Source organism: Mastigoproctus giganteus, chromosome 1 (genome assembly GCF_048544385.1).
Source record: "Mastigoproctus giganteus isolate SK-2022 chromosome 1, ASM4854438v1, whole genome shotgun sequence".
Taxonomy (NCBI): Eukaryota; Metazoa; Arthropoda; class Arachnida; order Uropygi; family Thelyphonidae; genus Mastigoproctus; species Mastigoproctus giganteus.
Window position 1 is genome coordinate 117,841,242 of NC_143575.1, and position 12,380 is coordinate 117,853,621.

Consider the following 12,380-nt stretch of genomic DNA (forward strand, 5'->3'; position numbering starts at 1 on the left):
AACGAGCCAAAACATTAGTATTTTAGCATTAGTAGAGGCATATGATGCAAGAAAGCAAGCTTATGCAGCATCAGCCAAAAAATAAAAATAAAATAAATGCTCCCATTTCACCCCTCCGTTCGTTCCACCTATCTGTCCAGCTCAGCCTTAAATTTATTTAGGCTATCAACTTCCACCACAAAGGATGAAAGTCTGTTCAACCAACCAACTACCCGCTGGCTAAAGGCAAACTTCCGCACATCTATCCTACATCTGTCTTTCATCAATTTGAATTTATGCTCTCTCAGGTGATTATTCTGAGCAAGAGGAAGAATCCCATCAGCATTGAGCATGCTCAAATCATTCAAGGCTTTATACACCTCAATCAGATCACCTTGCAGGTGCCTAGTCTCCAGACACTGTAATTTGCAAAACTTAAGCCTTTCTTCGTAAGAGCGACACCATGAGCTACTCTTGCAGAACATCTGCACTGCTCAGAAAACTTCATATCTGCCTGCAAAATTACCCACAGTCCTTTTCATTTTCTACCACTGTCAGTGTAGTACCACACAGTTGATACGTTACTCGTGGGTTACTGCTTCCCATTTGTAGTACTTTACATTTGTAAATGTTAAACTTCATTTGCCACCTCTCAGCCCATCTGCTCAACTTTGCTAGATCCTGTTGCATCAGCATACTGTCATTAGTATCCTTAACAACCCTGCCAACCTTCATATCATCTGCAAACTTGGTCTTTAAGCTTGATATACCATCATCAATATCATTTATAAATACAGAAAACAAAAATGGACCCAACACTGTACCCTGAGGGACTCCACTAATAACATTAGTCCATGATGAGCAGTGTCCATTGATTACCACTCTCTGTCTTCTCACACTCAACCATCCCTTTATCCATAGCAGCAATTTGTCTCCAATGCCACACTGCTCCATTTTGTTCAGCAGTATTCCATGTGCAACAGTATCAAAAGCCTTTCTAAGATCCAAATATGATATCAAAGTTATTCCCTGCATCCAATTCCTTTGTGACCACATTATAGTAGAAGTCTTGTCTAACCAATCAAATTGGTTAGACAAGACTTCTCCCTAACAGACCCATGCTACATCTGAACTATAACTGTAGTCTTGTCTAGATGATCCTGCATTGCTTCTTTAACCAGAGCCACCATTATTTTTCCTGGAACAGAAGTTAAACTAACAGGTCTGCAATTACTCAAGTCACAATTTGACACCATTGAAGAATATATTCAATCTCTGTTTTCAGTTTGGTATTCCTTCTCAATTCACGAAAGCAATGTTTGTTTGTTTGTTATTTGGTTTTTAGGAGCATTAGCAATTAAGGCCATATTGCTCCTGGGATATGCGGTGGTCATTCCCTGACCTTTCCACATCCCCCATATTTGGTGGGCACGGGCTCGAAACACGAAAGCAATAATTGTCCCTGTTCCAAAAGGAAATTGTTGTAACTGTTCAACAACTTTTGCCCAATAGCACTACTCTTAGTTTTTGCAGAGTTATTCAAAACAATTCTTAAAAGCAGACTCATGGGTTTTCTTGAAGTAAATCAGCTCATTCATCAACAACAATGTAAAGCACTGCATATGGCCAGCAGTAACCCCAGAGTAACGTATCAACATGAAAGCAATATGAAAGCACGAAGAAACAAATGGCCCTCAGTCCCCAGCAGCTTTCACTCTCCCTCTTACGGCAGCGAGAGGATTAGGGTGGAAGCAGAGGGTGCTAAGAATCTCTGGGTACGACCAGGCTGCCATGCACGGAAACTGAACTTGGCCTGTTATAACGTAAGAACACTCATCGGTGAAGACAGGATATTAGAGCTGGAAAAGGAATTAGAAAATGTGAATTGGAATATCATCGGTTTGGCTGAAACAAGAAGAAGAAATGAATCACTTATAAGTTTATCAAGTGGAAATCTGCTGTACACCAATGGAAACAGTGAAAGGAGTGAAGGTGGAATTGGGTTTCTGGTCCATAAAGATTTTAAAAACAACATTTTGGAATTCAAAAGTACATCACCAAGAGTGTCAAGACTAATACTCAAGATTTCTAAGAGATACAAGCTAAAGATTATAATGATTTATGCACCAACATCGAGCCATGATGATGAAGAGGTTGAAGAAATGTACACTGAAATTGAGACTCTTCTAGATGAGCAGAAAACCCACTACACTATTATTATGGGAGACTTCAATGCTAAGGTTGGAAAAAGACAGAACAGCACAGAAAGGGGAACTATAGGAAATTTTGGAATTGGTGAAAGAAATGAAAGAGGTGAAAGACTTGTGGAATTTGCAGAATCTCAAGGACTGTCAGTAATGAACACTTTTTTCAAGAAACGGGTGAACAGAAAGTGGACATGGAAGAGTCCAAATGGATTAACTACTAATGAAATCGACTTCATCCTCACTAACAGAAGATATATTGTGAATGATGTTACCGTCCTGAATAAGGTAAATGTTGGAAGTGATCACAGAATGGTAAGATGTACACTTCATATAGATGTAGGAAAGGAAAGGAAAAAACTGACTCGAGTAAATAATACAAAGGTCTTTGAAATAACAGAGGAGGAGAAAAAGCAGTACGTACTGGAACTTAAGAACAAGTTTGAGCTTCTGCAGACTGCTGAGGACCAAGATATCGACGAGGAATATTACAACTTTTTGAAAGTGATAAAGCCCAAGAAACCTATAGGGAAAAAGAAATCCAAAGAAGAAAAAATTAGTCAAGAAACACTTGTCATGATGAACCGAAGACGACAAATGAAAAGCAAGAAAAACACTGACAGGGAGAAAATCGAGTATACTGAGTTATGCAAAGCCATTAGAAAGAGACTCAGAGAGGACATAAGAAGATTTAACACAAGAAAAGTAGAACAAGCATTAAGGGAAAACAAAGGATTTAAATCAGCAGCCATGAGCAGTAATACAGAAAGACAAATGATACTGAAACTGAAGAATAGCGATGGTGTACTTATAAACAGCAGAGAAGGCATAATTCAAATAGCAGAAGACTACTATAGAGAATTATACAAGGAGCAGGGGAATGATGCCAGCAGTGGGGAAGATGGATTGCAAAGTAGCAACACATACGACATACCCAATATTCTTCCTGATGAGGTAGAGCATGCATTGAAGAAAATGAAGAATCAGAAAGCCCCGGGGGAAGATGAAGTTACTGTAGAGTTGTTAAAATTGGGAGGAAGAGACATAACACAAAAACTGGCAAGGCTCTTCACAAAGTGCATTAGAAAAGGTGTGACGCCTAAGCAGTGGAATAATGCAATCATAGTTTTGCTGCATAAGAAAGGAGATAAATCAGAAATTGGAAATTATAGACCAATTAGCTTGCTATCCCACATCTACAAGTTGTTCACAAGGGTCATTACTAACAGATTAGAAAGAATACTGGATGAGAATCAACCGAAAGAGCAAGCTGGCTTTAGGACAGGATTCTCAACTATGGATCACCTTCATGTAATATCACAGCTAATGGAGAAAGCAAATGAATATAAAATACCATTATGCCTGGCATTTGTGGATTATGAAAAGGCATTTGACTCCATACAGCATAAGGCAATGTTTTGGGCACTGGAAAGACAAGGCATTGATACCCCATATATTATGATTTTGAAGAAAATATACGAGAGTGCTACCTCCTTTATTAGACTAGACAAAGACAGTAGGAAATTTAAAATTGAGAAAGGAGTTCGACAAGGAGACACAATATCTCCGAAGCTGTTTACTGCTGCCCTTGAGGAAGCTTTCAGAAGATTAGACTGGTCGCAGAAAGGAGTCAATGTGAATGGAGAGTACCTAAACCATTTACGATTTGCAGATGACATTGTGGTCATAAGCCATGATCCCAAAGAATTAGAGGAAAATCTTAATCAGTTATGCACAGCTAGTAAGGATTTTGGACTAAAGATGAATATGGCTAAAACAAAAGTAATGATGAACAAGTATGCCACAGAAAGGGAAATAATGATTGAAGGAGCAGTAATCGAAAAGGTGGAGTCATATACTTATCTGGGACAAGTTATTAGCTGTAATAATGATAAATGGCTGGAAGTCAAGAGAAGAATAAATTTTGGATGGATAGCATTCAGGAAATATAGTCACATACTGAAGAGCAATATCCCAGTTTGTCTGAAACGTAAAATAATGGACCAATGTATACTCCCCATCATGACTTATGGAAGTGAAACTTGGGCACTCACCAAAAGAATGGAAGAGAAGCTGAGAACTACACAGCGAAGAATGGAACGAATCATATTGGGAATAAGACTGTTAGATAAGAAGAGAAACACATGGATTAGGCAACAAACTCAAGTAAAGGACATTCTTATCAAAACTAAAGAACTAAAATGGTCTTGGGCAGGACACATAGCTCGAAGACATGATGACAGATGGACTAAGAAAATAACAGAATGGTATCCAAGAGGAGCTAGAAGAAAACCTGGAAGACAAAGGCGGAGATGGATAGATGAAATTCATGAGTTTGTGGGTAGTAAATGGATGTCCAGTGCTCAAAACAGAAGGAACTGGAAAGTTGCTGGAGAGGCCTTCATCCTGCAGTGGATTGAAAATGGCTGATGATGATGATGATGATGAACGTATCAACTGTGTGGTAGTACACTCAAGATAGTAAATAATGAAAAGGCCCTGGGTGTAATTGTGCAGTCAGATATGAAATTTTCTGAGCAATGCAGTGCAGACAGTCTGCAAGAGTAGTTTGTGATGTCTTGTCATCTTGTCAAATGAAGATGTCTTGTCTTGTCTTGGCAAATGAAGTTTAACATTGACAAATGTAAAGTACTACATATGGGAAACAGCAACCCCAGAGCAACGTATCAACTCTGTGGTACTACACTGACAGTGGAAGAGAATGAAAAGGACCTGGGGGTAATTGTTCAGGCAGATATGAAGTTCTCTGAGCAGTGCAGATGGGCTGCAAGAGTAGCTCATGGTGTCTTGTGAATGATATAGGAATTTTTCTAGCAGGGATAAGGAGGTGATTATTCCCTTGTATAAGGTAATGGTCAGGCTACACCTTGAATACTGCATAAAGATCTGGAGGCCTTATTTCAAAAAGGATGTAGAGCTGCTGGAACGAGTACAGAGAAGGGCAACAAGATTAGTGAATGGAACAAAGGGTTGCTGTTAGGAAGAAAGGCTTAAGTATTGCAAATTACAGTGCATGGCGACTAGGCACTGGCGAGGTGATCTGATAGAGGTCCTTGAATAGTTTGAGCATGTTCAATGCCAATGGGATTCTTCCTCTTTGCTCAGAATAATCACCTGTGAGGGCATAAATTCAAATTGAGGAAAGACAGATGTAGGATCCCCTTGATATAAGGCATTCATCAGTACTGTATACAGGTCTGGAGAACTCATTTTAGGAAAGATGTAGAGCTGCTGGAATGAGTACAAAGAATGGCAACAAGATTAATGAATGAAACAAAGGGTTGCTCTTACAAAGAAAGGCTTTAGATTTGCAAATTACAGTGTATGGTGACTAGGCATCTGTGAGGTAATCTGATTGAGGTGTGAGTGGTTTGTGCAAGCTCAATGTTTATGGGATTCTTCCTCTTGCCCAGATTAATCGCCTGAGGGGACATAAATTCAAGCTGAGGAAAAACAATTGTAGAATAGATGTGCGGAAATTTGGCTTTAGCCAGCATGTGGTTGATTACTGGAACAAACTTCTTCATCTGTCATATAAGTTGACAGCTTAAATAAATTCAAGACAGAACTAGATAAACAATTTGGAGCAAATGGATGGGTGAAATGGGATGGGGTTTTTTTTTTTTTTTTTTCCTCTTGGTTGATTCTGCATAAGTTTGCTTTCTTGTATCATATTGCCTCTACTAATGCTAGTGTTGAGGTTCTGCCCAATATGATAATGGCAAATTAGCCATGCCTTCATCATTTTGACCCAAAGTGTAGGCAACAAAACTATCTTTGGATGTCATCACCAATGCTGAAAAAAGCAAAAGATTATGGAAAGGTTTTGGTCATCTCTTGTTGTTTTAATATTCAAGGAATGGTTTACCAGCATGTTGTGTTACATTAGAATTAGTGGAGCCATATGATGTAAGAAAGCAAGCTTATGCAGCATCAGCCAAAAAAAAAAAAAAAAAAAACGGCCACTTCACCACTCCGTTCTTTTGAAATACCTGTCCAGTTGAACCTTAAATTTAATTGGGCTATCAATTTCCACAACAAGGAATGGAGGTCTGTTCCACCAACCAACTATCCGCTGGCTAAAGGCAAATTTCCGCACATCTATCCTACATCTGTCTTTCCTCAATTTGAATTTATGCCCTCTCAGGTGATCATTTTGAGAAGAGGCAGAATCCCATCAGCATTGAGCATGCTCAAACCATTCAAGGCTTTATACACCTCTATCAGATACAGAAAACAATAATGGACCCAACACTGAACCCTGAGGGACTCCACTAATAACATGAGCCCACGATGAGCAGTGTCCATTGATTACCACTCTCTACCTTCTGCCCCCACAACCACCGCTTTATCCATAACAGCAATTTGTCTCCTCCAATGCCACACTGCTCTAATTTGTGCAGCAGTCTTCCATGTGCAACAGTATCAAAAGCCTTTCTAAGATCCAAGTATATAATATCAAAGCTATTCCCTGCATCCAGTTCTTTTGTGACTGCATCATATTATCCATTCAAATTGGTCAGCCAAGACTTCACCTTAACAAAACCATGCTGTGTCTGAGCTATAACAGAAGTATTGTCTAGATGATCCTGGAGTGCTTCTTTAACCAGTGCCTCCATTAATTTTCCTGGAACAGAAGTTAAACTCACATGTCTATAATTACTTGTGTCAGCTTTTGATTCTCTTTTGTGGATTGGGGTCACATTTGCACATCTCCAGTCTATGGGTACTTCTCCTGAGTCCAAGAAAGCTTTCATAAGGCTAAGGGTTTGCTTACTTCGTTTACTGCCTCCTTTAATATAACTGGATAGATCCCATCCACCCCAGGTGCCTTTCTTGTCTTTACCTTCAACAATTTCTCCTCCACTTTACTCTCAGTTATTACAAGATTATCTAGCTTACTGCCAGAGTTGAATACACCTCTGGCATTTCCCTCGCTGAATAATTCCTCGTGTGTGAATGTCGATGCAAAATATTCATTTAGTTTGTTAGCTACCTGAGCAGGATCATCAACAGTTGAACCATCGATATCAAGTGGACCAATCTGTTTCATCCCCTTCCTTCTAGAGTTTACATAAGTAAAGAAGTCTTTGCTGTTTTCCTTTGCATCATTTGCCAAAGATTTATTGTAATCTGCCTTTGCCTGCCTAACCTCCTTTGTAACTTGGTTACAGATCACCTTATATCTATCATAGGCTTCTGTGTCATGTGTTAATTTATATGTATCCCATGCATTTTTCTTCTCTGCCATATGTCTCATTAGTTCATCTGACATCCATTTAGGCCTAAATCTTGAACAATATTTCTTAGTTGGTATGTACATCCTAGTAGCTTCCAAGATAAGTTCTTTGAATGCTTCCCATTTTGAATTTACTGTTGGTAACATCATCAGTTGGTCCCACTGTATAGAATTTAAATACTGTCTCAGACCATCGTAGTCACCTTTATGAAAGCAATAACCCTTTCCTTTATCCCCTGATGGTAGTTACCTCTTTGAGTAAATCCCACTTCAGCACACTATGATCACTGCCACCCAGTGGTTCCTCTATCTGCAGATTCTTAATGCATGAAGAATCACTATTGGTAATCAAATCAAGAGTATTACTTCCTCTAATTGCCTCCCGAACATGCTGATGTAGAAAACAATCATCCAATAAATCCACAAAAGACTGGCTAGTGTGTGAGTGACCAACCCACAAATTCTAGTCAATATCTGGGAAATTAAAATCCCCCATTATAAGACTCTCTAATTTACTAGCCCACTCTATTTCCCTGTACAGTTTCTTATTATACTCCTGAGAGTCATTAGGCCTATAACACACCCCTACTCTCAATTTTGATCTCCCAATGCTTATGTCACACCAAACTGACTTGACACTGCACTGTCCAGCGATGTCGACTGGTTTCACTTCCTTGTATTTAATGTGTTCCTTAACTAATAGCATAACCCCTCCTTCCTTCCTATCCTGTCTATCCTTTCTGTAGATGTTGTACTCCCCAAATTCCAGTTCTGCATTCCTTATATCTCTGTCACACCACAATCTCTGTGATCACAACAATATCTGCCTTTGATACTTTGAGCAATACTTCAAATTCATCAAATTTATTTACCAAACTCTTAGCATTGGTGTACACGCCAGTATACATGCACCTGTTCTTTTTCTTAGCTACCCTAACACAACCCATGTGTTTACATGTACCGCAATGACTCCCAGCAGTCTCTGAAATATCCTGCATCTTGTTTTCCAGGCTTCTGCTCATTCCAACAGAAGAATTGCAAGAATCTTTTGCACCTCTGCCAGTGGCTACTGTTAATCTATTAGTCATTGTATCCCCCCAAGCTAGTAGTTTTCTGACCCACCTAACACTGCCTCGATAGCATCAGGAAATATTCTTGCACCCTTTCTATTTAAGTGTATCCCATCCCTGTAGAAGCAGTCCCTTCTGTTAGCAAGTACAGACCAGGCTGAAAAAAATTCTACCCCTACAACTGTTTCAGGACAACTGTTACATCATACAACTGTTATGGGACCTTACTAAAGAACTGTATTGCATAATTTGTGGGAACACATTCATTGCAAATGACCACAACTGCTGCATCACAACATTGTGATGCAGTAGTTGTGGTCATTTTGTCTTGTTTAGAAGACCTTTATGCCAAACACGATCGAAAGCCTTTGAGACGTCAAGAGCAACTACTTGTGTTTCACCGAACCTTTCCATCGAATTAGTCCATAAATGGGTAACATAAGCCAGTATATCACCAGTGGATCAACACTGACAGAATCCATACTGGCGATCAGTGATCAGATGGAAGGTTTCTAGGTAGTTTAAAAGTTGGCAGTTAATTGATTTTTCCATTACTTTAGAAAGAGTAGAAGTAATTGCAATTGGACGATAATTGGATGGGAGGGATTTGTCACCAGTTTTAGGAACTGGCTGGATATGAGCAAATTTCCAAGCAGAAGGAAATACACCTGGAATAAGAAAGTGAAAAAAGGCGGCAAAGAATAGGAGTAAGTTCAGGAGCACAGGTTTTGAGAACAAATGGAGAAATACTATCGTGACCTGGAGCTTTCTTAGCATCAAGATTTGTCAAAATATTTCTGACATCCATTTGATGGCAGACCACAGGAGGCATTGAATGGAGTGTGATGGGAATGGTGGGAGATGTTTTACCAAGATCATTAATACATGATTTGGAAGAAAAATGGATGCTAGCAGGTCAGCTTTATCCTTGGTTCAAGTGACAACAGAACCATCTGGTTTTGATGGGGGGGGGGGGGGGAGCAGAGATGGGCAAATGTTGCGGCCAATAGTTTTGGCAAGAGACCAGAATGCTCGGCTACCATTAGGGCAAGAAGCAAGTTTTCTAGTCTTAGCCTGTTCAAAATCTAGTTTGGACTGATTAATAACTGCTTTACAGTTGTTGTGAGTTTTGGTGTAGGCAGAAAATGAAACTGAAGAATTAGAAACAAGCCAATTACGATATGCAACTTTCTTCTCTTGAACAGCCTTAGCACATTTATTAGAAAACCAAGGTTTAGATAAAGTACAACATTTTAAAGTGGAGTGTGGGATAAAGGATTCCATTCCTTCAAGAATAATTTCACTGTCACAATCTGAGCAAACATTGACATCTGAAGTTTTTAAACAATAATCCGACCAAGGAAAAGAAGAAAAGAAATCTTGCAGGTAATCCCATTTTGCATTCTTGTAATGAAAAACAACACGAGGTTGGGAATAGCCATGAGATAAAGGCTCCATTGGAGAAGAGACAATCACCAAGTTGTGATCTGAAGTGCCTAAAGGACCTGTCACTTCGACTGTGTACTTAGAAGGGTTGTTTGTGAGAAACATTTCAAGCGTGTTGGCTGTCTGATTAGGATTGTCCAGTATTCTTGTAGGTAAATGAACAATCTGTGCAAGGTTATTAGTAATTGCAAAAGCCTCAGCATCTTGACCAGCCCTGTCAGTGTGACTAGAAAACGGAAGCCAGCTGGAGTTGTGAACATTAAAATCACCAAGGAAAATTACCTCACTGTTAGGAAAGTTGGACTGGAGAAAGTCAAGTTGCAAAGAGAGGAAGTCAAAGAGCTCCAAGTGATTAGTGGAGTTAGGAGAACGGTAGTGACAACAGATGAATTTAACACAATGAGGTAGAGAGATTTTAAGACGGAGAAGATCAAAGAAAGGAGATTCCAAATTGCCAAGTCTCTGACTGAGAATACCAGAACGGACAAATGCACAAGTACCACCTTTGAGGCGAAAGGAATCATACAGCGAATAATTTGGGTATCTGAGATGAGCAATAGTTGAATCAACCGATAACTGAGATTCTGTCAGAAAAAGTACATGGGGTTTGGCAGACTGCAAGTGGAAATGGACATCGTTGAGATTAGAATTGAGACCACATATATTTGTGAAATGAATTAGAAGTGTTTGGGAGGTTTAGATCTTTTGGCAGATGCTCAATTAGTTTGATAATTCATGGTGTATTCATTAGTAAGAAAAAGTGAGTGGGACATGCTGTATGAAGTAATGAAATTTTGGATATGGCGTACTCATGGTAAGAATATACCCAGATCATTGACATAAAGTGGCCTCAACAATGCTCCCCTTATACACACTACTCTGACTCTCTCCAGTCACTCTCTGGCAGAGTAGAGGTAGCAAGATTATACACTAGCTGATCTGGAAGCCTCCTAGAGAGTTACCAATAGGTTCGGTCCGGTGTACTAACTAGCGGCCGGCCTGTGAACACCGTTTTAGAGCTGTATCCTCGAAATGTAAGGAATATTGGATCTCGCCACGATGTTCATCATAACCTCAAAAATCATCAATCATACTGCACGATGGAAGAGATAGGGAAGGGTTAACCGGAACTACGCTCTAGAGACTAAACATGGGTTCCACCACTTCAAGCCTGCAATAAGCAAAGTGGTGGTATTGCACCAGTTGATGAGAGCCATCTACCACCTAGTACTGCCTGGTAACATGGAGGGGCAGCATTCCTCCATGTGGTGTGGGCACCACACCTCTACCTCTGCTTACGTTGGTTCACACCTGGGTGATCACCCACCGTGTACTTCTTCATGGAGGTTATACCTAGGATTACTAACAGTCCCACCATCATGAAGGTGCAAGCAGAGGATTTGGATGTCACAGACCGTCTGGACTTCGCCGAAATTGGGTCCACTTGACTTGAGTGTCACCCGAATATCAGTTCCATCAGTGTTTTAGACTCCCAGGTAGCAAGTACAGCTTGTCTGTCATATCTGAGAGAATGTCTGTGACAAGCTCAAGGACCAAATGGGAAACTTCACATTGTTCATATTGTCATTGAGTACTTAACGAGCATTAATGTCGGATGTGTTCCTTGATTGTCCTACAATCCTGACCTTACACCCCGTGATTTGTTAAAATTTTTATTTCCATAGTGAAAGAAGCAGCTGCGAGGAAAGTGTTTCCAGTCATCATAAGAAGTTGTAAAGACATTGGATACAATTCTGAAATGCATTGGTATTGGTAAGGGGAATCCAATCCATGTATTTTACAAGTTTTGCAGCTCTGGCACACGGGAAGTTTTTTAGCTATATTTAACCGCTTTATTGACTAATTGTTATATTAAATTATTTTATATAGACCTAGTCAAGATCCTTTGTTTATTCTGAATTGAGACAGCGAGATTTTGGAAGTTAATTAATACTTAAGTGTCCGTTGATTTACCGTTCGTTACTTGCTGCCATTGTTATATGATACAACGTTATATCCAAAATTAGATAGCATTAGCTCAGTATAGTATTGTATATAATATTATCAATTAATCAGTAAAATTTATTAATCTTGTTAAACTTCATTCTCAACTAAATTGTACTTTTTAATTAAATACATATAACGACTTATGTTTTACAAACGTAACATTATTAATTAATACGTAACTTGATACGGTAGTTATATAACGAAACTCGGAGATAATACTCGATACTGAAAAAATATATATATAGTGTTATAAAATATATAATAACTGCGTTGGGATTCAAGTTTAGAGTTATAAATTTGTACTGAAATTGACATTTTATTGAAATTGAATCGAAATCATGACTCAGACCAGAGCAGCAAAGCAAAAGATTCAAGCTAATGGGAGTGATGTGGCTCAGGGAAGAACTGAGGAGG

The 12,380-nt window shown here is 39.3% G+C and overlaps 1 protein-coding gene across 1 annotated transcript in view; it reads left to right on the forward strand.

The window, feature by feature from the left end:
- Positions 1–12,380, forward strand: part of mus201 (rad2 superfamily protein mus201) — a 289,622-nt gene that overhangs the window by 225,711 nt on the left and 51,531 nt on the right. The window lies entirely within an intron of this gene.